Raw genomic sequence first — 26288 nt, forward strand, 5'->3', positions numbered from 1 at the left:
AATTACAGAAGCAGAGACAGCAGACTACACTGGAAAGGCCTTTGAAAGTTGCCTACAGCTGAGATTCTTAGACTAGGTTCTGTTTGAGAATATATGGGATATAGGAGACCCCCATATCCAGGCAGGCTGGTGACATTGGGAAAGGGAGGGCTTCACATGCCAGGGTTCAAGGTAAGATTTCACTTGAAAAGGCTCCATTGCTTAAAAAAAGAAAATAATTTGGAAACGCCTGACATTGTCCACTGCCCTCATTTTACAGATGAGGAAACCGGGGACCAGAGAGGAAAAGTGACTCTAAGCCACACAAACCTGTCTGCTGAAGGTACAGAAAAGCAAGGACTTTGCAGGTGGCTGAAACCGTGTTTGAATCCTGCTTCTGCCATTTAACTAAGTTCTGTAAGCCTAAGCCTCCGTTTAGTTATTTGAAGAAATGAGAGTTATCCTATCTCCCTTATCAAGTTTTGTAAACAAAAGAGCTAATGAAGTGGCAGGAAGACTCTGCTATGTTCAGGTGCTGGTTGTCAAGGCAACCCGGAGCCAGCCCAGTGGTCAGAACAGGGGGTAGGAAGCCTCGAGATGGAACTACGTTCAAATCCTGGCATTTCCTCCCCCAGCTACGTGACTGGGCAGATCGTTTCAATTCCCAAGCCCTGATTCCTCATCTGCTTAAGCGGCTGACTTCTTTGCTTACAGGTGTGGCGAGGCCCCCATCATGGGACACAGGAAAGAGGCTTATCCCAATGTCTGGGACATAAGAGATGCTCAGTGAGCACCTGCTTCCTTCTGACTTCTGTGGCACCTTGTTTGGGGTTACGGCTGCAGGAACCATTCCCGATAGTGCCCTGGGAGCATGAACCAGGGAACCTCACCTCCTCCGCACTTGCAATGCCCAGGAATCTTGGGAGCCGCACCAGCACCAGCAGGAAGGAGGTCGGGGTGATGAGTGGAGCGTGACTTAGAAGCCCCCACCTCACAGCTCCCTCAGAAAGAATGCTCTGCATGACTGCACCTTTTATCTTGATTTTTTTGAGAGGGGGTAAAAAATAAAGGCAAGAACTTCAAGGTCAGGTTCACTTCCCTGCAGGCTCCTCCTGGGCCCAAGTAAAATTTCAAGAATGCAGCCTCTGGGCCCAGTTTACATTCCCACCCTCTCTGGTATCCAGGATACCAGAGGGACCTGTCGCATTCCATCCCACCAATCAGCCCCCTCAGTCCCATCCTGCTGGGGGCAGGGCCCGCCACGGGTTCTTGGGAGAAGCATCACAGCCTTGTTAGCAGAAGGGTCATCCATCCATTCATTTGTGTAACATAGATGTTCAGAGCTTACTGGAGCCAGGCACAGGGGATACAGTTTTATGGAAAACAGACCAAATCCCTGGTCCTGGGGAGCTTTCAGGGCAGTGAAGAAGACAGCCCGAAATAAGGAGAGCAGTGCAATGAAGCGGCCGCACACAGAGGCACGAGACTGTGTACAGGGGGTCTGACCTACTCAGCAATGTTAGAGGAGGCTTCCAGTTGAGCTCAGGGCTGAAGGGTGAGTAGGTGTAAACAAGTGGAGAGAGGAGGGAAGAACATTCCACGTAGAGGGACGAGCGTTTGCAAAGGCTCTGTAATGCCTCTGCAGACCTATCACCAGAGTAGGGAAGGTGGAGGGTGGGGGACGGGATGGGGCTTGAGAAGCAAAATCAGGGTTGTACTTGGGTGAACGTTCCAGGGGCCCTGTTAGAGCATCAGAATGTTTCATGTAAGGGGATGGCATGGATCAGGCTGCCTAAGAACTTTGGAATAAGATCATCTTGGAGACTGGAATGGGAGGGGAGGGTAAGATGAAAAGACAGGACACAAGTTAGGGAATTTTAGGAGCATGTCCAAGTCCCCAGAATGATAGACCTGGGCAACTGGGCTGAACGGCAGGGGGACGGGGGGGGGGGGGCGGGGAATATGATGCAGGTGGAGGTTGATTTGGCTGTCTTCTTTGCAGATGTCCGCCTCCTTCTGGAAGGCCCTGGCAGCCACCCCAGCACTGATCTCAGTGTTTCTGGACTGACATTGCCTCAGAGGAGCCTCTCTGTGTTGCAGAGGTGCAGTCCACCATTAGTAACCTGATAAAATGCCACCTGCCCTCACATCAAGATTGCTATAAGGAGGGGTGCCTGGGTGGCTCAGTCATTAAGCCTCTGCCTTCAGCTCAGGTCATGATCCCAAGGTCCTGAGATCGAGCTCCACATCGGGCTCTCTGCTCAGCGGGGAGCCCGCTTCTCCCTCTCCCACTCCCCCTGCTTCTGTTTCCCCTCTCACTGTGTCTCTGTCAAATAAATAAATAAAATCTTAAAAAAAAAAAAAGATAACTACACGGAGAAGCCATCTTTCCCGTGGTGAGGCTCACATCACCACTGCCACATTATCAGACTTAGAGGCTCTGAAGCGATGGTCAAGGATTGTAATGACATATGCATTTTTCAGGCACCTCTGCTGCAAAATGGACACCCCCTCCAGTTCTAGAAGGAGGGGGGGTCCTTTAGATGTTTGACATTATACCCAAGAGACATGCTCGAAAACACGAGGAAAGAAGGGAGACAGGGAGGGAAGAGGGCAGGAACATAGCTAAATGGCTGGTGAGTAGTTTCTTTGAACACCCAAGAGCCTCATGGAGTTCTTGGTCTCCATGTTGGAGATGCTGGCTGCCTTTCGGCCTGGGGAGAGGGATAACCAAACCTGGCTACATCTGGGGTCCCACTCTTGAGATCTCGAACTCAGGAGGCCCAAGACAGGGTTGATACTAAAGGTTTCTTCACTTCTTTAAAGGAAAAAAAAATTAGAGAAAATAACAATGAAAAAGAAAAACGAGAAACACAAAAGCTCCACAAACACAGGCAACAGAAACCTTTTCCCTCCTCACGCACAGACATGAGCCCCTCAAGGAAGACGAAAGTTAAGGTTTCCTGTGTGTCCTTCCAGAAACATCTTCCCAGTCATACCAGCATGGGTCTGTACCCAGCACATGCACACACACGTGTGTGTACATGTAGGCTGATCGTACATGCTCATACTCCACAAAACTGAGAACGCAAGCCTCAGTGACATAACCGTGTTCTTACTTATGAAACGAAGAAAGAAAAACATGCCAATAAACTATAGACCCGTGCTTTCTTTACCTTAGAATATTTACTTTACATATACTGAAAAAGCTTTCACTTGGACTTATGTAGACATGTAATTACACAGCTCCTTTCCATATATGGAAAAAAAAAAGAAGCAAAATAAATGAGCTCAGGTTTTGATAAGACGGAACCCCTTCTCAGCGTTGCGTCATAGACACCTGTGCGCTGCTCACACTGGCGCTCTTTGTGCCGCTGGGAGCTGGGGCAGCACCTGCTCTGATAACGTCTCTGTGGTTTCCTTCCAAGCTCCTGAAAACTACTTTGAGTTCGGATCCTGGTCTCTACCTGATTTTACCCAAAAATGCCAAAGAAAGGTTTTCTGATGAAAGAACAAAGGTGTGTCCACAGTCGTCCTTAAGCGGTCTGTGGCCAGAGCTCAGCGGGAGGGACAGCAGCACCGGCTGCGTTAGCGGGAACACAAGCGTCTGAGTGGGTTGTGGGCAAGGACCCGGGCCAAAAGCATTTCTGAGATGCAGCCCTGATGTGAAGATGTTAACACACAGAACGAAACAAAACAAAACAAAACAAAAGCCCACAAGTTAATCTTAAAACGGATGAATTATACTACAGGACATACATAATCTCCCTCACCTGACCCTCAGTTGACTTGGGGTTGCACACTCAAGTCACAACGCCAGCCAGGCAGGACACTGAGTGAGGTGAGAAAAGTGGGGCTGTATGAACACAAAGTGGTTCTAAAGCTGTGATTCCCCAGGGGTGGTCCTGGAGCAGCAGCTACTTAAATGTTTCCATGGAGTAGAGAATTCCTTCAACCCCCTCCATAAGATTAACACATACGGATGTATACATATTTTGAACCCCATTCTTTAAATACAGAATATACTATTCTGATTGCTATTTGTTTAATTATGTATTTTGGGGTTCTCTCCCTATCGGCACCTGAAGCTCGAGCTCATGCTTGTTAATTACTATGCAGCACTCCACTGCATGGATGGCCCTTAACTTCCCTCTGCTGCTCCCAGCCTCATAGTCAGGCTGTTTTCTGGTTTTGCTGCTCATATTCAAGGTTATGTGAGGAAGTGGCAAGGTTGCAGGCTGAAGCATGACCCTGAGTGTGGGAGTGGGGGTAGTCTGGTGACCCCAAACCTGGGAAGGGCTGTGTAAGTCACCCACAAGGGACTGTCTTGAGGTCAGTTTGGGGCTCTGGGAAGGCAGGAAGGGATTGGTTGTGGAATATTCTGACCACACCAGAGATTCAGCAGCTTGAGCGGTGAGGATGGTGAAGAGGGCCCAGCTCTTTCCACCTCTTCCTCTTCCTAATCTGCAGAGCCCTGTATCTCCTAAACCCAGCCACGGTCTGCCCACAGTCCCAGACTCCCTCAGGGCATGCCGCTCAATGTTCTAGGTCCCCTTCTCCTGCCCGGCCAGCCCCACCCGCTTCTAGATGAACAGAGATGAAAGAGCAAAGCAAAGGGGACCTCAAGGAATGAGTACCTGTGGAAGTGGAGGTATGTCTTAGTTTCTTTATCCCAGGGTCCCCTCCCACCAGATGACCTTCCTCCAGCACATTCCATATATATATGTGGGCTCTGTAGGGGTCACAGTAATGGTTACTAAACACTACGCTGAGCACACACAATCTCAAGTCAACCTCACAACTGAGAAGGTACCAACTGTTAGCTCCATTTTATTGATAGGAAAACGGAGTCTTGGAGATGGTGAATGCCTTTCCTCAAGTTACACAACACATAAGTAGTCTTCTTGGGCAGCAAATTGAAACCCAGAAGTCTTTTTAGTGGCAAGCGCAGGTCCCCAGGTCAATCCCCAAGACCCTCCTGTTCATGTCTGTGGATGTGGTGAAGGGAACCCAGGTTGGCAGGGTGGGGGGCGGGGGTGGCAGGTGAGTGGAGACTTCTTTCAGGAATCATGGGAGGAACTCAGAGTTTTACTAAAACCACAATATTTAATGAATGTTGCTTTACATCGTTTTACTTTCCCCTTTGTTTATCTCTCTACCCTTTTCTTTTCTTTTCTTTCTTTCTTTCTTTCTTTCTTTATTAGATATTTTATTTATTTATTTGTCAGAGAGCGAGCGAGCACAAGCACAGGCAGACAGAATGGAAGGCAGAGTCAGAGGGAGAAGCAGGCTCCCTGCGGAGCAAGGAGCCCGATGTGGGACTTGATCCCAGGATGCTGGGATCATGACCTGAGCCGAAGGCAGCTGCTTAACCAACTGAGCCACCCAGGCGTCCCTTCTTTTTATTTAAAGATTTTATTTATTTATTTGAGAGAGAGACAGTGAGAGAGAACATGAGCGAGGAGGTCAGAGGGAGAAGCAGACTCCCCATGGAGCTGGGAGCCCGATGTGGGACTCGATCCCGGGACTCCAGGATCATGACCTGAGCTGAAGGCAGTCGTCCAACCAACTGAGCCACCCAGGCGCCCTCTCTACCCTTTCCTTAATTATTGTTTAGGCCTGTTCCTCCCACTTTCATTCACTGACAGCCCCCCTCCCCCAACACCCCAACAGGGGTGGAAGCAAGGCAGGTCTTCCTAAACTCTCCTCTCTTCCACTGGGCCATGGGCACAAGGTCCAGGAATTCCTACAATGTAGCAAAAAGGCAGTCTACTAATTCTAGGTTCATTAGCATGGCTCATTAATTATCAATGCTCCCCTCCCCAGCCACCCTTCTCCCCAAAAACACCCAAAACAGCAGATTAAGTTTTAACTTTTGCTGGCAGAACACCTGCTTCTGAAATTCCTCCTCCCTCCACCTCCTAGGATTTACAACACAAAAGTAAACATTTACACTGGTTAAGATTTACCAAAAGGAAGTGTGGCCTGGAATGAGTCCTTTGAAGTTCTGTCTCAAAAGAAGGAGCCCTTTTTAAATATGGAAAATAAGAAACCTCAAAGCCTTCTAAGTGATATTGGACTTGGGCTTAAGGATAACTGGGCCTTCTCAATTTTTCACTTGGGCCTTAATGCCAGCATCCTAAGTATAACTCCAAACTACAGGTCTCTGTGCTCCAGGGTAAATGAGGTTATCAGTCCATAATGCAATCAAGTGGCTTCCTGGAAACTCTAGGGTAGAACATTCTTCCCGAGATACTACCAAGGGGGTAGGAAAGGGTACCCTGAGAGGGGAGCCAAAGGGCAAGGCCGATTTTACGGGCAGGAAAGATCCTGAGGCACACCTGTTCGTCCAGACAGAGGGGATTTTCTCAATGAGGCATGTCTGTTTTACTGGAGGTGGGAGAAATGGGAGCAGCCAGCCCAGGATTCATGTTGGTGAAGCAGACCGAGTATCAGATGCCCCAGGCAAAGAGTCACCAGACAGTGAGGTCATGCAGATACCTTTGGGGAAAAGGAAATGAGACAATTCCCCATCCATACCCCAAGATTGCTGGCATAGACCAGTGGAAATGTTGGAATCAGAAAAGTAGGGATGGCTGCACCTAGATGTTTGCACCCAATCAGAACCTTCTTTTTTAGTGATAGCACCCAAGATGCAACCAACCAAGAATCCTGAGCACCCGGGGCAAGTCCCAGGCAGTGGCTGTGTGCACCAAGTGAAGGCAGAGTAGATGAAGCAAGGTTTCCTCAGGAAACAGCACCGTTAATAACTGACTTTGTCCTGGGTACCTGATGGCTGCTTTACCCAAAGAGCTCAATAGTCTTCAGCGCAGCCCAGGCATGCACGTGTTCTTATCCCCACATGCAGATGAGATCGTTGAAGCTGAGCTCACTTGGTCAAGGTTGCAAGCGGTGCCTAAGCCAACCCCCTTCTCATTGTACTACACAGCCTTCAAGTAGAAGATAGGTGTTAAATGCTGACTGTATGATACGCTAGAAGAAGCAGGGACCCTGGATTCCTCCACGGTGGGAGGCCCGGTTCAGCTCTTAGCTGAGTGACCTGAGCAAGTCCTTCAGTCCTCTGCAGGTGCTTCTGCCCCCACTGCTGTCCTCGGCCTCAGCACTTCCGTGGGTTGCGCACTGGAGGAAGGAGTCCACACCCGCCCCGCTTTGCTTCGACTTCCGGGCTGATCCAGCCAAGCATTGAGAAGTTTTGTCAGCAGGAATGCAACATACTCTGACAAGGCTTTTTTCTTGCTCCTGGATTCCCTATAAAGAAAGAAGCACGCTCCGTCCAACGTGAGCTTGTATTATCATCATCTATCCTTCCAGAGTTGGGAAAGGAGCCAATCTGATGCTATAGTATGTCATTTGACACTTGGGCTTTTGTTAGGGACCATTGACAAGCACTGGCCTTTCATCGTTCTTCAATCAAATACAGCCCCAGCAAGGCCTCATCTTTACTTGGAGAGAGAGAAAGAGAGAGAGAGAGAGAGACATCCAGAGACCCTGAGCATTTAATCTTGCTGCCTCCAGCTTCCTGGGGTCTCACAAAGCCATAATGTCACCCAGAGCAACACCCTGGCTCTGATTCTGAATTTGACCTAAGGACCAATTACAAACCTATTTCTCTGCACTCGAAAGCTCCATTTCCCAACTTGTCAACTGGGAAAGAAAGGCTTTATCACATAAGGTTGTCAGTGGAGAGCTCATGAGACCCCAGAAGGTAAAACTCTTTTAAAACCGTCTAGCATTAACTTTGTGCTGGGCCCTTTAACACACCATTTGAATAAGTCAATACTAGACACGCATGTCAGAAACAAATACAAAAATATAGGACACGGGGTGAACAAATGAACCAATGGATAAACGCAGAAGTGGAAGGAAGGAGAAGAGGAGGGAGAGGAAGAAGGACCTAGGAAGGCCGGTGGGGCCCTGAGTCAAGCTCAGAAATTGGGGGTATTGGAGAACCATGACAAGTTTCCAAGAAGAAGAGCAATTTGCTCTGCAAAGCCCGATGGAAGGAAATTCCAACAGGACTTGCAACGCGCGTAGCTGGAAAATCATCCTGGGAGTCTGGCTACTCTGTTAGCCAGGGGCGATTAAGGTGGCCAATGCCAGAAATGAGACCTTAACTCAGTGGGTCACCACGGGGACACAAAGGACAAAGGATTGGCAGAGGAGTGGGGCAGACTTTAAAAGACCTCAACCACTGAAAAAAATCTTGACAGCTGATCCCTCAAAAATGCAGATTTATAAGGATAAACAATCTCAGAGGCATGTTTTTGTCACGTCAGTGTCCCGAACCACTAACTTCAATCCCCACATCCACCTCATCACCTCGAAACAAAACAGAACAGGAAGGAATCACTGCTATACCCTCATGGTCACTGGAGCATTATTTGCAAGAGCCGAAAGGCAGAAGCAACACTGGTGTCTACCAACAGATAGAGAAACAAGAGGTGGTGTATCCTTACCATGGAATATTATTCTGCCTTTAAAAAGGACATTCTGGGGCCGCCTGGGTGGCTCAGTGGGTTAAGGCCTCTGCCTTTGGCTCAGGTCGTGATCCCGGGGTCCTGGAATCGAGCCCCACATCGGGCTCCCTGCCGAGCAGAGAGCCCTCCTCCTCTCTCTCTGCCTGCCTCTCTGCCTCCTTGTGATCTCTGTCTGTCAAATAAATAAAATCTTTAAAAAAAAAAAAAGGACATTCCGACATGAGCTGCGATGTGGGTGAACCTAGAGGACATAACGCTAACTGAAATAAGCCAGTCCCAGAAAGACAAGTGCCGTATAATTGCGCTTACATGGAATACCTATAGGAGTCAAATTCCTAGAAAGTAGAATGGTGGTTGCCGGGGCTGAGGGAGAGGCGGATGAGGAGTTAGAGTTAAATGGGGACAGCGTTTGGGTCTTGCAAGAAGAGAAGAGTTCTGGAGATCAATGAGGGTAATGGGTGCACGGCAATGTGAATGCGCTTGACACTACGGAACTGGACGCTTAAAAATGCTTAGGATCGTCCATTTTGTTAGATGGATTTAATAAGAATTTTTTAAAAGTTTGGAAAGGAAGGAAGCAAGTAAGCAAGCAAGCAATCGTTGCGGGAATTGTCAGAAAATGGGACAGCACGAAAACAATGCAGGTCTTTGCCAACCAGGCACACCCCAGCCGAGAACCTGCTCCTCCTCCCTCATCCAGGCAACTTTTCCTCACTGCTTTAAGATTCCCGTAACCCCTTCCCCCTCTCCTACCAGATGCTGAAACAGCCCCTTGTTGCATCGGAATGGCAGGAGTCCGCCTCAGGATGGACGTGGCCACCTTATCCTGTGTCCTGGGACACCTAGAGTTCCCAGTGACCAACACTGACCATGCCCATCACTCCAAGACCCCAGCTGCCTCCAGCCTCAGGAACTACACCCCCATGAGCTGGCTGGCATTTCACGTGAGAGCGGCGGATTCCAGAAAATGCTCTGTAGCAAGAAGAGGTGGACTGCCTTGTGGGAGCTCCATAAAAGGGCTCCTGTCACAGAGCCCCAGGGCCTGCCTTCTGAGAGGCACAGGAAGGACACCACTGCTCCCAACGCTGAGCACAGAATGAGGCCATGGAGTCCAGCTTGCTTCTGCCCACCTCTGTCCTCATCACGGACTCAAGAAAATCAGGCCTAGAATGAGGAAGCCTTCCTCTTGCAAAAAGCTGCAAAACCAGCTCCACTGGATCCAGTCCCTCACTCATGTAGTTTGAACTCTGCTATTAGGTGTACACACATTCAGGATCTTTTTGAGGAACTGATCCATTATAAACAAGACCTCTGACTCTGTATCTGGTAATACTCTTCTTTTTGGCATATTTTGTGTTTTGTTATTACAGCCATTCATTTTCTATTGATTGGTATTTTCCCATCCTTTTTCATCCTTTTACTTTTAGCCCAGCTGTATATTTATATTTAAAAGGAATCTCTCGGGGTGCCTGGGTGGCTCAGTGGGTTAAGCCGCTGCCTTCGGCTCAGGTCGTGATCTCAGGGTCCTGGGATCGAGCCCCACATCGGGCTCTCTGCTCAGCGGGGAGCCTGCTTCCCTCTCTCTCTCTCTCTGCCTGCCTCTCTGCCTACTTGTGATCTCTCTCTGTCAAATAAATAAATAAAATCTTTAAAAAAAAAAAAAGGAATCTCTCAGAGGCAGTTTATACATTTTTGCCTTTTCCCTCCCCAACCCGACAGTATCTACCTTTTTTTTTTTTTTTTAAAAAGATTTTATTTATTTATTTGATAGAGATCACAAGGAGTCAGAGAGGCAGGCAGGGAGAGAAGAGGAAGCAGGCTCCCCGCTGAGCAGAGAGCCCGATGCGGGGCTTGATCCCAAGACCCTGGGATCATGACCTGAGCTGAAGGCAGAGGCTTAACCCACTGAGTCACCCAGGTGCCCCCAGTATCTACCTTTTAACTAGACTGTTAATCCATTTACTCTTAATAAATTATTAATATATCTGGATTAGAGTCTACAAACTTGCCAGTTGTTTTCTATTTGTCTTGTCTGTTTCTTTTTTTCCTACTCTAGAGAAATCATCCACAATACACTATTATGTTTGCTTTAAACAATTATCTTTTAAAGAAATGAAGAAAACGTTGAAGTCATTTATATTTCCGGGGCTCTTAATTTCCCATGGAGATCCAAGTGTCCATCTGATATCCTTTTCTTTCAGCCTGAAGAATTTCTTTTGACATTTCTTTTTGTGTAAGTCTGCTGGTGAGAATTTCTCTCAGCTTTTACCTGAAAATATCTTGATTTGACCCTCATGTTTAAAGGACTTTTTCCATTGGATATAGCATTGTAGAGTGACGGTCCCCCAACCCCCTGGCTTAGCACTGTGGAGATATAATTCAATTTGGGGGCCTTTGTTTCTGATGAGAAGACAGTAACAGGGCTCATTGTTCTCCTGTTATATTGTGCATATTTATTTGCTACCTGATTTTAAGGGTTTTCTCTTTTTTTAAAGATTTTATTTATTTATTTGACAGACGGAGATCACAAGTAGGCAGAGAGGCAAGCAGAGACGGGGGAAAGCACCCCGCTGAGCAGAGAGCCCCATGCAGGGCTCGATCCCAGGACCCTGAGATCATGACCCAAGCCGAAGGCAGAGGCTTAACCCACTGAGCCACCAGGTGCCCCAGGGTTTTCTCTTTTGTCTTTAGTTTTCAGCAATTTGATTATGATGTGTCTAGGTGGGATTCTTCCCACGATTCTCCTGTGTGGGGGACTGACCTTCAACGGTCTGTGGCTTAATTTTCATCGACCATGGAACTTTTCTGTCATTACGTCTTCCAATATATTTACTTCCTCAATTTCTGTCTCACTCTCTTTCCTTTGAAGAATCCAAATACACATTTCTTAGACTGCTGAATGTCCCACAGATTGCTGAGTTTCTGACCTTCTCTCTCTCTGCTGTTCTCTCTGGGCCCCGTTTGCATAGTGTCTATTGCCCTGACTTCATGTTCAGTGCCCCCGTTTTCCTACAACATCCAATCTACCATTCGATCCCCCTCCTGGATTTTTCACTTCAACTACTATAGTTTTCATCCAGAATTTTTATTTGGTTCCATTTCTCTACTGGTGTATTCTCCTTTGAATCCTAAACATACCTATGCTACTTTAAGGTCATTTTTCTGCTAATTCCGTTATCTGCCATCTCTGAGTTTGTCTCTGCTGTCTTTCCTCCTATGTTTAAGTACCTTTTCTAGTCTGTGCTGCACATGGGGAAGACTGAGCTGCTGAGAATCTGGATTTTGTGTTCTGTCTTTAAAAACCTTTGTTGTGGGGCGCCTGGGTGGTTCAGTCGATTAAGCCTCTGCCTTCGGCTCGGGTCATGATCTCAAGGTCCTGGGATCGAGCCCCACATCGGGCTTTCTGCTCAGCAGGGAGCCTGCTTCCCCTCCTTCTCTCTGTCTGCCTCTCTGCCTACTTGTGATCTCTGTCAAATAAATAAATAAAATCTTTTAAAAAACAAAAACAAAACAAAACAAAAAAAACTTTTGTTGTGGGGTGCCTGGTTGGCTCAGTCGATTACATGTCATCTTTCAGCCTGGGATCCAGGACCTGCTCAGGGGGAAGCCTGCTTCTCTCTCTCCTCCCTGTTTGTGCTCTTTCAAAAAAAAAAATAAAATCTTAAAAAAAAAAAAAAAAAGTTTTGTCATGATGGCAGTTAATTTATTGGCAGATTAACTTTATTCCCTTGAGCCTTTTTAAGCTTTGTTGGAGCCATGTGAGTATAACGATGGAAGAAACATGCTAAGAATGGTGGAGCAGAGATGCTGAAGGAACCTGGGTCCCTGGTGACCATGTGCAGCTACTGCTCCAACCCTGACTGGCCTGTCTTGTGATTTTTTTTTTTAATATGATAAAGAAGTAAAGTTAAATCTTGAAGTTAAGGGGCACCTGGGTGGCTCAGTCGTTAAGAGTCTACCTTTGGGGGCGCCTGAGTGGCTCAGTGGGTTAAGCCTCTGCCTTTGGCTCAGGTCATGATCTCAGGGTCCTGGAATTGAGCCTCGCATCGGGCTCTCTGCTCAGTGGGGAGCCTGCTTACCCTCTTCTCTCTGCCTACTTGTGATCTCTCTCTCTGTCAAATAAATAAATAAAATCTTAAAAAAAAGTCTTCCTTTGGCTCAGGTCATGATCCCAGGGTCCTGGGATCAGGCTCCGTATTGGGCTCCTTGCTCAGTGGGGAGCTGCTTCCCCCTCTCCCTCTGCTGCTCTGCCTCCTTGTGCTCTCTCACTTTCTCTGTCAAATAAATGAATAAAATCTTAAAAAAAAAATCTTGAAGCTAAACCACTGTTTTTTATACATTCTGACTTGTGCTGCCAGCAGCTAAATTGCTGAAAGTGCTGAATACCTACTAAGTAGACCAGACCAGGGGGTAGGTACTGGGGATAAAGTAATTAACAAATTAGATGGGGTTCCTGACCTGTAGCTTATCGTCTGGAGCAGAGGATGGCAAACTATCGCCTGCAGGCCAAACGCATGCCGCGCCTGCTTCTGTAAACATAGTTTTCAGTGGGACAAGCCATGCCTATTTGTCTCCATATTATCTATGACAGCCTTTGTGCTCTAAATTTGAGTGGCTAGGACAAGTGGTATCATCCACAAAACCTAAAATATTTACCATCTAGATCTTCATAGAAAGAGGTTACTGACTCATGATTAGGGTAGCAGTTCTCAAACCCGCTGGTCTTAGGTCCCCTTCACTATCTTGAAACCTGAGGACACCAAAGAGGTTCTGTTTATGTGTGTTTTCTTTATCAATATTTACCATACTAGGAATCAAAACAGAAAAAATTTGAAAATATTTATTAATTTCTTTGAAAATAAAAACAGTAATCCCATCGCATGTTAACACACACATGCTTATAATTAAATATAATTTTATATTTATAAATTTAATATAAATTTTAAAACATTTTACTGTATAACAGATTTATAATTTAAGTGCTTTTATACTTAAATGTTTTTCTAAGTTCCCTCCAAAAAAATTGGTGAGAAGAGCCACATTACTTTATATTTTTGCAAAACTTTAATGTATGGCTTAACAGACAGCTGAGTCCTAAGAGATGTATTTGCATCAGCCTGTTGCAAAACCATATATCATGTAGCCTCTAGAAACTCCACAGTCTTCTCATGATAGACACAACATAAAAAAGGCAAATGACTTCTTAGTATTATCATGACGTTTTGACTTTACAGACCCCCTCCGAGAATCTCCAGGACCGCCAGGGACCACACTTTGAGAATGGCTGTCTAGAAGAGTCCTAGGCTGACATTAAACAGAAAACACATGAGATCTAATTAGCTAATTATCATCGAACAACTGATTTAAAGGAAAAGAATACTGCTCTACGAGCGTATGTAAACACCGAACCTGGCCCCATCTGGGGAGTCAGGGAATGATTTCTTGAGGAAATGATGTTTCAAGCTGGGCTTGGAAAAGATGGTTAACCAGGTGAAGGCAGGAGAAGGGAAGCTCTCCCTTCCTTCAGTGAGTTTGCTCCTCTTGTTTGGCTAAGGAAATTGGGTTAGGCTTTAGGGAAGGATCAGGAATGAGGATGACTTTGCCAGGACATCTTCCCCTGAGGGTACCAAGTCAGAGGTGTGCTCTGGGAAGCAGAGGGAAAGCTGTAACCCCAGGCTTCTCCTGGCATGCCTGGAATTTACCTCAGGGAAAGCAAACCCTGATCTCTCTGGAACGAGGCTAATGCTCTACAGATGGGGCACTATATGGAGGCTCAGACACTGAGACACAGGGGACACAGGCAATGCGGGCCTGGGAACAGTTACCCAGGCCCTATGGTCATACGGGTAGCAACCCAAACCTTAGCTGTCTTCCTTTAAGGCATTAGGAGCTATTCCTCCTCCAGATGGTTACTTGCTGTAAAGCCTACTGGTTGAGGAACCACAGCAGCTTCCTTTCCACTAGATGGCCAGGCCCAGTCCCACTTCCCTACCAATTACCAGCTCTGTAAACACTCACTCTCCAAACCAGATTCTGTCAGGTTTCAGGACGGTATCAAAGGCTGCCACGGTTCTTCTTCCCCCTGACGTGCCCACCCTTGGGATGTGAAAAGCCACCAGATTCTAGCCACCATCTCACCTCAAACACCCCTACTTGAAAAAGAGTTGGCAGAGAAGAAAACTATCCCTGGCTGATGGAAGGCAGCAGATTCAAACTCTGTCCACTAAGAGTAATGACGCAAAGCCGTCGGCCCATCCATAGCAAGTATTCTACAAGACATAACGGGATTAATGCCCTGAGTCTTCCCAGTAGGCTTGTGAGATCTGTTTTCATGCGCTCCCATTTCACATATGAGAAACTGAAGCACAGAGAAGTCTTGCAGTGGACCCAGGTAACAAAAGTCAGTAAGGAGTGGGACTCGCAATAAACCCAGGCAGTGTGGCTTCTAGGACTCAACTCCTTGAACATATATTTTACTGCCTCTCTCTATTTGAAAGGACATGATGATTTTTTTTTTTTTTTTTAAAAGATTATATTTATTTGAGAGAGAGAAAGAGAGAGCATGAGAAGGGGGAGAGTCAGAGTGAGAAGCAGACCCCCCACTAGCCTGATGCGGGGCCTTGATCCCAGACTCTGGGATCATGACCTGAGCTGAAGGCAGACGCTTAACCAGCTGAGCCACACAGGTGCCCTGAGGAGTTAGATTTTTTAAGAATATCTGTGTAGATGCTCCACACTGCTTATTATCAGGGGAACGCAAATCCAAACCACGGGATGCTATTTCACACTCATTCGGATGGCTACTATACACCTACCCAGAAAATCACAAATGTGTTGGTGAAGGGGTGGGGAAAAGGGAAGGTCTGCACCCTGCTGCTGTGGGTTTAAATGGTACAGCTACTGTGGAAAAGAGTGCAGGGACTCCTCAAAAAATTCGAAGTGGAATTGCCATATGATCCAGAAATTCCACTTCTGGGAATAAAGCCAAAAGATTTAAAGGCAAGTACGGGAACAGATATTTGTACACCTGTGTCTGGAGCTTCGCTATTCATGACAGTCTAATGGGGAGGGCAACCCTGGCCTGTGAATGGGAAGTGATAAACAAAACATGGCATCTACATACAATGGAATACTAGTCAGCCTCAAAGAAGGAAAGAATTCTGCCTCATGGGACACCATGGATGAACCTGGAGGGCGTCACGCTGAATGAAACAGACCAGTCACAAGAAGACAAATACCGTGGGAGCCCGAGCAGTCAAACTGGTAGAAACAGCAAGTAGAATGGTGGCCACCGTGGGCTACAGAGAGGCAAACGAGGAGCAGAGAGTTTAATGAGGCACAGTTTGGGGCGCCTGAGGGGCTCAGTGGGTTAAGCATCCTCCTTCAGCTCAGGTCATGATCCCAGGGTCCTGGGATGGAGCCCCGCATCAGGCTCTCTGCTCTGCAGGGATGCCTGTTCTCCCTCTAATTGTGTTTCCTCTCTTGTTGTGTCAGTCTTGCTGTGTTAAAAAAAAACTAAATAAAATCTTAAAATTAAAAAAAAAAAAAGAGGAGTTTCAGTTTTACAAGATGGAAAGAGTTCTGGAGATGGACAGTGGTAATAGTCCCATAGCAGAGTGAATGTGCTTAACACCACAGAACTGGATGCTTACTATGGTTCACATGGTAAATCTTATGTATATTTTACCCAATCAAAAATACATGTTTTTTCTTTTTTTTAAGATTTTATTTATTTGACAGAGAAGGAGGAGGGGCAGAGGAATAAGCAGACTCTCCACTGAGCAGGGAGTCTGACGTGGGGCTTGATCCTGGGACTCCAGGATCACAACCTGAGCCGAAGGCAGATACTAAATCAACCGAGCCACCCAGGCACCCCCAAATTACATGATTTAAAAAGTAAACTAATGTTTCAAAAAGTAAACTAAAAAGTAATACATCTCCGAATGTCTATTATTATAATTATAGTAGAAATGACCCTAAATAATTTTTTTAAGTGGGCAGGGGGGCACGACGACTTTTCTGAACTTCTGATACTGAGAGGGCCCTTGCAAACAGATTAAATGCTATGGCCTTTCCCTGGTTCACATGCCAAGCCAAAAGAGGTGATTAGCAGGCTTACACTACTGGTTTCTAATCAGAAAGTTAAAAAAAAAAAAATCCTTTGTCAAAGAGAACAAGAACAAAGGGCCAGCAGGCCCAGGGGTTATATAATGAAAGCTAAATCATGCTGTGTAGAAAGGGCTCTCCATCTCCTCATGGCCGTGTCCTCCTAACACCAGGATCTTCGAGCCGTCGGAAGGCTATGGTACCATTCTGATAACACATCATTCAGTGAGGCCTGGCCCCTCACAAAGGCAGGCAGCACCCCTGCATGCAAGTTGGACGTTTAGGACACAAATTCCAGGAGTCATTAGCAATTGCATCTCAATGGTTCCCATACACTTGCCTCTCCTTCCCACGCAATCCTGCTTCTGTCTGTCTCTCTCTCCAGTGAGTAAGGACACCAGGAATACTGGAGAACAAGACTCTTTCTGAAAAGACCTCTGTGTTCAATTTTCCAAACAGCTAAGACTCTAAGAGGGCAGGAGCCAAAGAGGGAACTAGGAGAGGAGGCTGTGGCACGGAGAGGGCCCGAGTGTGAGAGCTGACGGGGGATCAGGTGCCCCGTGGGTCATCATGACCCCACCCCCTCCACAATCTCCGTCCATGCTGCCCACCAACCGCTGGGCAACACCTCCTGTCCTCACTGTCCTGCAGAGCAGGGTCTGTGGGATCTGGCTGCCCGTGGACTTTAGGAAGGAGACAGGAACTTCCTCCAGCGCCTGGATTCCAGTCGCTGCACCCTGGAGAGTGCAAGAGCTTAACTAATTCTCAAATCAGGACACATACACAAAACCCTCTGAGAAGCGGTGGAGAACTCAAAGAGTGTTAGCAATGTTACATCAGCGCGAGCCAACGACCTCCAGGAGACCATGCGGCAGTGATGAGCACTGAGCCCTGGATGGAAACCCAACCTCGCGCCAACTTGCTGTGTGACGCTGATAAATTCCCTGTATCCCTGCTCTCTCTGGGCCTCAGCAGCCTCATCCGGAAGGTGAGGACAAGCGAAATAGTGAATGCATGTACAATGGCTTGGTACACGGTGACTGTCACAACCTCTAGGAAGTTTCATCAGCATCCAGAGGGATTTTTGAACTTTATTATCTTTGAATATAAAATCCTGACCAAATAATGCACAGCACTGCCTTCCTCCTAGAAACAAATTGAGTGTAATCCGGGGAGATGAGAAAAGAAAGGGAATAGATTGAGAAATAATATCCTTATAAAAAATACACAAAAGAAACTCAGTAATTAACTATGATCTTCTAATACCTGATTCCCTCATGACATTATAGCAAACGCCTGAAGATTCTGACACAGCCCACATCAACGAGAACTGGACGCTTCCCTTTTACCAACTCAACTCAAGCCGCATTTGCTGAGAGCCTGCTGCATGCTGAGTCCTCAGCGGCTCAGCCCTGCCCCTCCAATTCAGCCACTCCTTTCTCTTCAAAGAACCAAGGAAGGTTCTGGCCCCACTTTGGATTGAGAGCAGACTGCCCTTACCCTGCCCTCATGCATCAAGAGGTCAGCTGTCTCCTGTGCTGAGGTCCCCTGAGGTCACAGCAGTCTAGGCTAACCCCAGAGTCCCTCCAGGTGCCCCCACCTCCCTGCCCGTGCCATGCACACAGATAAGCAGGCAAGTTCAGAGGAGGGACCCTGGACTCCTACAGCAGGTTTTGTGGTACTCCAGTGAAGAGTAAGGAACTGCAGCTAGTTTTTCAGAGATGAGTGATGGGCAGCATTCTTCGACCACAGACAGCTGGCTCTCCCTTCACTGATGCGACGAAGACAGGCCATGGGATTCCCGCTGGGCCAACAGTTACCAGTTTGGCAAACAGCAATACGGAGCCTTACGCAGAAAATCACGGTAGCAAACGCTGAGAAACTTGGGGGTAAAGAACTCATGGGAGTTCCATGGTGCCAAAGCTCTATTTTTTAATGCCTCATGACAAGGCGAAGGCTTGCACATTCTAGCGGCCCTGGGTGTGGGGTTGGGCCGGGGCTGGCACACCATCCTTGAGTTTTTTTCTCCACATCAGGAGACTTCCTGAGCGGCAGACAGAGAGCTCGGCTCCCACAGGAGACGCCTCCGCCCCATACAGGTGGGCGGTGTCCCCAGACACTCAGAACCCTGGGAGCTCTCTGGTCCAACACTGGCTCTCTGGGTCCAAAACCTGACTTAGGACTTCAGACTGACCAAAAGAGTCAGGACGTGACAGATTCTCACCAGGAAGCGTCTATCATCATCATCCTTTATTCCGGGACTTTCCTGTCGCCTCTCAGGTGACTTTGGGAGTATCCATCCACTTGTTTACTGGTACAGTTGTGTGCAAGAGGCAGTGCTGGGCCCAGGTGGCTGATAGGCCACTACCCCATTCAGTGGAGAACATGGACTTGAAAAGGAGGATGGCTCCTGGTGGATGCATGGGGGAAAAGGTGCACAGCAGCTGCCCTTACGCAAGCTGGGACAAAGCAGGCTCCCTCAAGAGGAGGTCTTTAAGCCGGAGGAGGGGAGATGGGCAGCAGGGCTCAGAGGGAGAATCAGCAGGCAGGGCACACACTCGGTTCATGGAAAGCAAGGAGAGCGCTTCCTGGCGCGGGGAGGAGAGGGTTTCAAGCTTAAGGCGTGTTAGAATTGTCTGGGAGGCATATTTAAGATTAGATTCCAATAAATCAAATCCAATAAAGATGCAGCATCCTGGAAGCCCCCGCTGAGGTTCGGATTCAGTGTATTTCAGGTGGGGGCCCAGGAATCTGTTCTGTGGGCTCCTTGGGGGAGTCAAAGGCAGGAGGTCTATGGACCACACTCTGAGAAACCCTGCTTTGAAGGAACGGGAAAAACAACAAAAAAAAGCCACTTGTGGCTTTGATGGAATATTGTTTTCCTGGAATGTTCCCAAAGGGACTTTGGACAGCTCACTAATGACTCGTTCTTCAGTCCTTTTACACAGACAGACATGACCAACGTCAAACAAACCGAAAGCGAACCCCAGCAGGGTGTGAGGAACTCCACTCACGTGGACGGCTGTCACTGTGTTCCATGGGATGACGGTGGGCCTTATCTCAGGAAGGTGTCGGGGCAAGGTCCACACTTTAGCCAAAAGGCTGTCCACAGGTGAACCAGGGCCCAGCGAGCAGTGACAGGTAAGCCTTCTGGAATCTGGCCACACCTCCTTGCCAACCTCGTGTCAGGAAAGGCAAGGCAGTCTACGGACGTCTTACAGACCTTCTCTATTGCCCGTGACTGGCTCCCTGCCCCTCCATCCTGGGTGCTCCATTGGGAGTCTGGTCTCTGTTACTCCAGTACCACCCCCTAAAGGCTCCTCCTGGCTTGGACCCGGGGCTGCAGGTGAGGACTCTGGCTCCACCAGCCACTGTGGCTCCTCCACCCAGGCCATCGGCACTGTTTCTGCTGGCACCCTCATGGCACTATTTTTCCCTACCCGGAGCTAGTCCAGCCATTTATTTCACTGGCTCAAGCCCCTGCCTGGGAAGCTTATGGGGGGACCTTCCCAAGGACCCTACGCCTCCCTGTCTTGCTCTTGCTACTGTTCCCTGAGGGCTGGAACCCTGCCTTTGTGATCTCTGCCCACTGCCTGCTGGGCCACCTCCATATTATGTGTTAGAGTCAGAGGCACTACCCTCCTAAGACTTTCCACCTTCCAACAGCCCCATGTCCCCAAGGGCCATGTTCTGCCACCCTGGGGACTTCCCACACAGCCCCCTTCTGCTCTGGCCCAGCCGCTGAATACGCTAGTCTCCCGACCTGCCTTTTCTTGGCAGGGTGACCTCCTTTGAACTGACCTTCATACCCATCCAGCTTCATTCCCTTATTCCATGTGGAGCTCTGGGAGCAGGCTGAGAAACTCTTTTCCCCTGATGCTGTTTAGGACTGACTGTAATAATCCAATGTTTACTGATATTACAAATATGTGGTGTGCTCAACATCAGAGCTTAGTAAGAGGCAGTCAGCCACAGAACAAAACAAAAAATTAAAACAAACAGAAAAACCAGGGCTGTGAAGTAGTAAGCCCTATTGAATGGTCTAGCTAGTGCTACTCGAACATCAACATGCTTAAGGACCACCGGGATCTTGCTAAAATGCAGTCTCTGCCGCTCGCTTCGGCAGCACATACATTAAAATCGGAACGATCCAGAGATTAGCATGGCCTCTGTGCAAGGCAGATACACACATTTGTGAAGCATTCCATATGAAAAACAAAAAGCCAAAACCAGTTTCTGATTCAGTGGGCCTGGGGTGGAGTCAGATCCTGCGTTCTTTTTTTTTTTTTTTTTAAGATTTTATTTATTTATTTGACAGAGAGAAAGACCACAAGTAGGCAGAGAGGCAGGCAGAGAGAGGGGGAAGCAGGCTCCCTGCTGAGCAGAGAGCCGAATGTGGGGCTCCATCCTAGGACCCTGAGATCATGACCTGAGCCGAAGGCAGAGGCTGAACCCAAGAGCCACCCAGGCGCCTGAGATCCTGCAGTCTTAACAAGCGGGATCCCAGGCAGTGCTGCTGTGCTGGTCCACAGCCCACACTTCCAGCAGCGAGAGGGTAGGGGTCACACTAATGAGTGGGAGTCTGCCACACGGGGACGAGGCCAGAGCAGGGCTCTGAATCGAGCATGCGGGGAGGAGGCCAGAGGAGGGCTCTGAATCGAGCATGCGCTCAGATACAGGAACCACTGAGTCCTACTCACTGCCACAGAATCAAAACAATAAACTCAGAAGTTCTGAGAAAGGATGATCTAGGGATGGCCAACTGCCCACAGACTCTCTGGGCAGGCAGCTGCTGTGGTTGGTACCACAGGATCCCTGAGTCTGGTTTCCAGTACCAGGTGAGCCCAATTCAAGGTCAGCTCTGTAATTTTCCAAATCAGCACTAAATTTTTGGCCACTGAGTTAACTGTGGTTAACAGCTGGGCTGGAGGGTTATGAGACAGGCTGGGGCCATGGTGGGGATAAGGGTCCCCTAGAGCTCTGATAATGTCTAAGCTGTTAGCATTTGTGAGTCCTTAAGTCTGAGCCCTGCTGTCTGCTAGGTGCCTTGCGTGGAAGCATTCATGCTGCAGTTCTCCCAAGAACCCTTTGGAATGGGTGCTCATTTAAGAGCGGACGCTCTGGAGCCAGAAGCCTGAGACTGAATCCCAGCCTGGCCACCTTCTAGCCGTGTGACCTTGGGCAACTAACTTAGGTCCTCCATGCCCCCACTTCCTCCTCTGTAGATGGGAAGAGTTAGAGCACCTCCCTTAGACAGTTGGTTGAGTAAATATAAGACATTTAGTGCAGCACTTAGCACTCAATAAAATCTGGGCTATTCTTTTAGCTTTATTTGTAAGAAGCAAGGACATGGGGGCTCGAAGAGATTAAGCAGCTTGCCCAAGTTTACACGGCAAGTTAGAGGCAGAACTGACTGTGAATTCATGAACACATTTTAGATCTGCTGTTTGCAGGTATCGGGAGGTAGCAGAAACCTCTGGTGGCCTCCAGCTGCAGTCCCACTTGCCCAGCAGTGCGGGCCTCTATTCCCTTCCTTAGATTCCTGTGAAATCTAAGCTCACAGCAGCTTCTTCCTCCCAGAGCCATCTGATATGGGTTTTCCCTGCTTTGGACTAGAAGAGACTGGACTTAAAGTAGATCCCTTCCGGGCGGGAGCCGGGCGGGAGATGGTGGATGAGGGAAGGCCTCGTGGAGCAGGCAGCATCCCTGTGGCCTGGGAGGGATGTGGGGCTCCCACGGATACCGCTGGGGCTGGGAACCGGGCCCACACTGGGAGAACGGCATAAAGGCTCTGCCTGTTTCGGGACTGCCACTGACCCAGGTGGACCACACACAGAGGACTGATCAAGAGAGCTTACGAACCACAGCAACGGTGACTGGCACCTACACGCTGCGGGGCACTCTGCAAAGTATTTAAATAGTTTAACAGAAGCTTATTAAAACTGGACGTAGCGTAGTTATGTAAGAACACGTTTTGTTTCTTATATACACATATACGGACAAACATGGACGTATTTAGTGGCAAAGAGACATGATGACCAACTTAAGAGTAATAACCAACTTAAAAAAAAAAGTAATAACCAGCTTTTTCTTTAAAGCAGGCTCTGTGCCCAGCATGGAACCCAACGTTGGGCTCAAGATCTGAGCTGAAATCAGGAGTTGGGAGCTTATTAACCAACTGAACCACCCAGGTACCCCTATAACCAACTTACTCTTAAATGGTTTATATACGTCATGGTTTCACATAATTACATATGTCTGTATACATATGCACACATATCTAGACTCACATACTCACACACAAAATGAGAGACTATAAGCTACACGGGCAACACGTAAAAATCGGTAAATCTGGGTAAAGGGTATATGGAAATTTCTTATATTTTTGTAATTTCCCTGTTAGTTTAAAATTATATGCCAACATGTAAAAGATACCAAAAGGTGCATGGGAAAGGTTTTTTGTAAAAAACATCTTTAAAAATAGGAGGAGGTCAATACTACTACTACCCTCATCTTATTAATGAGGAAAGCGGGGCAAAGCATTAGAGACATAGAAAATGAGGCAGGCCCAGCTTTGAGGAGCTTTGATGGTCAGGCTAAGAAGGTTGTACCTCCGCAAACTTGGGGGTGGGGTGACCAGAGTGTGAGAGGGGCAGTCAGCACTGGATTATGCAAGACCGATCTGAAAGCAGGCCACAGCTTGGCCAGAAGGGAGAGGCCTCTAGTTTGGCCTCTATTTTCAAACAAGCCTCAGTAGGAATAAACAGAAAAGGAAGCAGGTGTCAGAGCCTGTATAAGAAAGGGTGGCAGAACTTGGCAGCTAGACAGGGGCAGGGAGGGATTCAGAGGATGGTGGCCTGTGTGTAGTGGGGGAACTGGGCCCATGGGTACCGGGGGGAGGAATACCTACGTTTTGCTGCACACTTTTTGGATCTTTAGAAGTTGAACCAGGCATGTTTAGTCATTATAGGGGGATCTTCTCATGGGAAGGACTGGATTCAGGTTTAATTCTGTAGTTGAGTACAGTGTGTGTCTGGACCCAGAAATGATGTCCAGCAGGAAACTAGTAATGGGCCCTTCAGGTTTCGCTGGAGAGGAGGTAGCAGGAAGTATGGGGTCACGGGACACTACTAGGGAAGAGCAATGGGAGGTGAGACTGCAAAATGCTCTCCCTGTCCTGGAACAGAGTGACCGCCCATAGAAGAGGGTCAACACCATCCATTACCAGAGGCCCGTCCACTGCTGGAGGGAATGTAAGCTGGGGCAGGCACTAGGAGCAACAGTATGGGGGCACCTGGGGGGCTCAGCTGGTTAAGCATCTGCCTGAGGCTCAGATCATGATCCCAGGGTCCTGGGATCAAGACCCACATCAGCCTCCTTGCTCTGCAGGTAGCCTGCTTCTCCCTCTGCTGCTCCCCCTGCTGGTGTGCTCATGCTCGATCACTCTCTCTTTGTATCAAATAAATAAAATCTTTTTTTTTTTTTTTTTAGATTTTATTTATTTATTTGACAGAGAGAGAGGTCACAAGTAGGCAGAGAGGCAGGCAGAGAAGGGGGGGAAGCAGGCTCCCCACTGAGCAGAGAGTCTGATGTGGGCCTCGATTCCAGGACTCTTAAGATCATGACCTGAACCAAAGGCAGAGGCTTATTAACCCACTGAGCCACCCAGGCACCCTCAAATAAATAAAATCTTGAAAAATCAAAAAACAGTATGTGGGTTCCTCAAAAAATGAAAAACAAAACTACCATATGACCTAGCAATCTCACTTCTGGGTAACACTGAAGGAAATGAAAACACTGATTCAAAAATATATTTGCACCCCATACTCATGGAGGCCTCATTTACAACAGTCGAGATAATGGAAACAGCCTAAGTGGCCACTGATGAATGAATGGGTAAAGGGAATGTGGTGTATATATATAATGGAATAGACCTACCATGAAGAAGAATGAAATCTTATGTTAACATGGATGGACCTTGAGGGCATTATGCTAAGTGAAATAAGATAGAGAAAGACAAATACGATATGATCTCATATGTGGGATCCAAAAATAAGACAAAACAAGCTCACAGATAGAGAACAGGCTGGTGGCTGCCAGAGGCAGGAGGTGTGGTGGGCAAAATGAGTGAAAGGGGACAAAAGGTACAAACATCCAGTTAACAAAATAAATAAGTCCTGGAGATGTGTAAGCCTGGAGACGGGATATACAGCATGGTGACCATAGTTCACAATACTGCATTGCATACTTGAAAACTGCTAACAGCAGACAGTACAAGGTCTTGTCACAAAAGAAAAAAATACTCTAGGTATTGAGGGATATTAACTGGACTTACTGTGATGATCATTTTGCAATATATACAAATACTGAATCATTAGCTGTACACCTAAAACTAAACTTACAAGTCAATTACATCTCTACAAAATAAACAAAAATTAAACAAAGACACCAGGAAAGGAGGAGGGTCCGCCGTGTTGTCAGGTGGTACAGGGAAGTCAGAGCTCACCGTGGGGCTCCTGTGACCTTTCTGGAACTGCGGTCAGAGGAGGAGTTGGGAGGAGGAGGAGGATGTCCAGTGTTGGAGCATGAGTGGGGGCTGCGGAGCCAGTGGCTATGGAATTCCTCTGTGTTCTTCAGAGGGAGGGGCGTGGGGTGGGAGCACAAAAGGCTGAACATTTATTCTTGGAGAGGGAATGCCAGAGCACACTGGAGAAGAATGCACAGAGGTCTGGAAGAAGGAAGAGATTTCCTCGATAGGAGGTCCAAAAAGCAGGCCAGGTTGGGGCAGAGGCCAAAGGGATTCTAGTCCTGGTTGGGTTCAGGGGCTCTCAAACTTAAGAGGGTATCAAAATCACTTGAGGGTGCCTTTCACACACACATGGGGGCTGGGTCCACATAATCCATGGGTTCTGATTATGCTGACGGGGGCTGGGCCTGGAAATAAGCATTTGAGCCACTCCGGCAGTTCAGATGTATGCAGTCAGCAGATGATGCCGGACTCAGGGGAAATGTGGCTCCTTGGCCCAAGGAGAGAAGAAACCCTGTTGGTGGCCACTACAGGGAGGATCACAATCTACTCACCGGAATTAAGAAGCCCTGTATGAAGAGGGAGACGAGTGATCATTACAAATGCATCTTATCTAAAGTTCACAGCAAACCCAGTTTTTCAAATTCTGGAACTTTACAACTTTATGCCTTGACCTCTGGTGTCAATCACAAGGACTTATTTTCTAATACAGCATCTTTTTCATTTTCATGATCTGTAATTATGTTTATGTTTTTATTATTTGGCTGTTAAGTTCCACGAGGGGCGATGTTAGCCTTTATTCACTATGGGATTCCGTTCCTAGTACAGTTCCCACCAGGAACCAAATACACAAAGGTAATGACATTCTTTTGTTTCAGTTCTAACCAAGTGCAATAGAATTGGAAGGTAGTTCATGCCCAGTTAGAGCCACTTCGGGCCTGAGATGCCCCAAATGACTTCTAGGGACCCCAAAACAAACATCCTAAGGATGTTCTAGTTGGCAAGCAAGAGTGCTGCAGACCAAGCCCATACGCTGGGCAGACACCAAGAGTCCAAGAGGAACTTGATTCTTGCTAAGTCTTTGGTGCCAAAGTAGTAAGAGATGGAGACTTCTTGAACACAGCCCATAAGGAGGGTAAAGCGGAGATGCTGATCACCACCATGGACGGAGAAATTTG

The 26288-nt window shown here is 47.7% G+C and overlaps 1 protein-coding gene and 1 non-coding gene across 4 annotated transcripts in view; one reads left to right on the forward strand and one right to left on the reverse strand.

Annotated features, from left to right (window-relative positions):
- The window catches only part of WWC1 (WW and C2 domain containing 1), a 152177-nt gene that overhangs the window by 112205 nt on the left and 13684 nt on the right, over positions 1-26288 (reverse strand). The window lies entirely within an intron of this gene.
- On the forward strand, positions 20696-20797 carry LOC123390883. Its single transcript, XR_006605471.1, has one exon. It is a non-coding gene; the product is annotated as a U6 spliceosomal RNA (small nuclear RNA).

Source organism: Mustela putorius, unplaced genomic scaffold, assembly GCF_011764305.1.
Source record: "Mustela putorius furo isolate JIRA1106 unplaced genomic scaffold, ASM1176430v1.1 tig00000145_pilon_pilon_pilon, whole genome shotgun sequence".
Taxonomy (NCBI): Eukaryota; Metazoa; Chordata; class Mammalia; order Carnivora; family Mustelidae; genus Mustela; species Mustela putorius.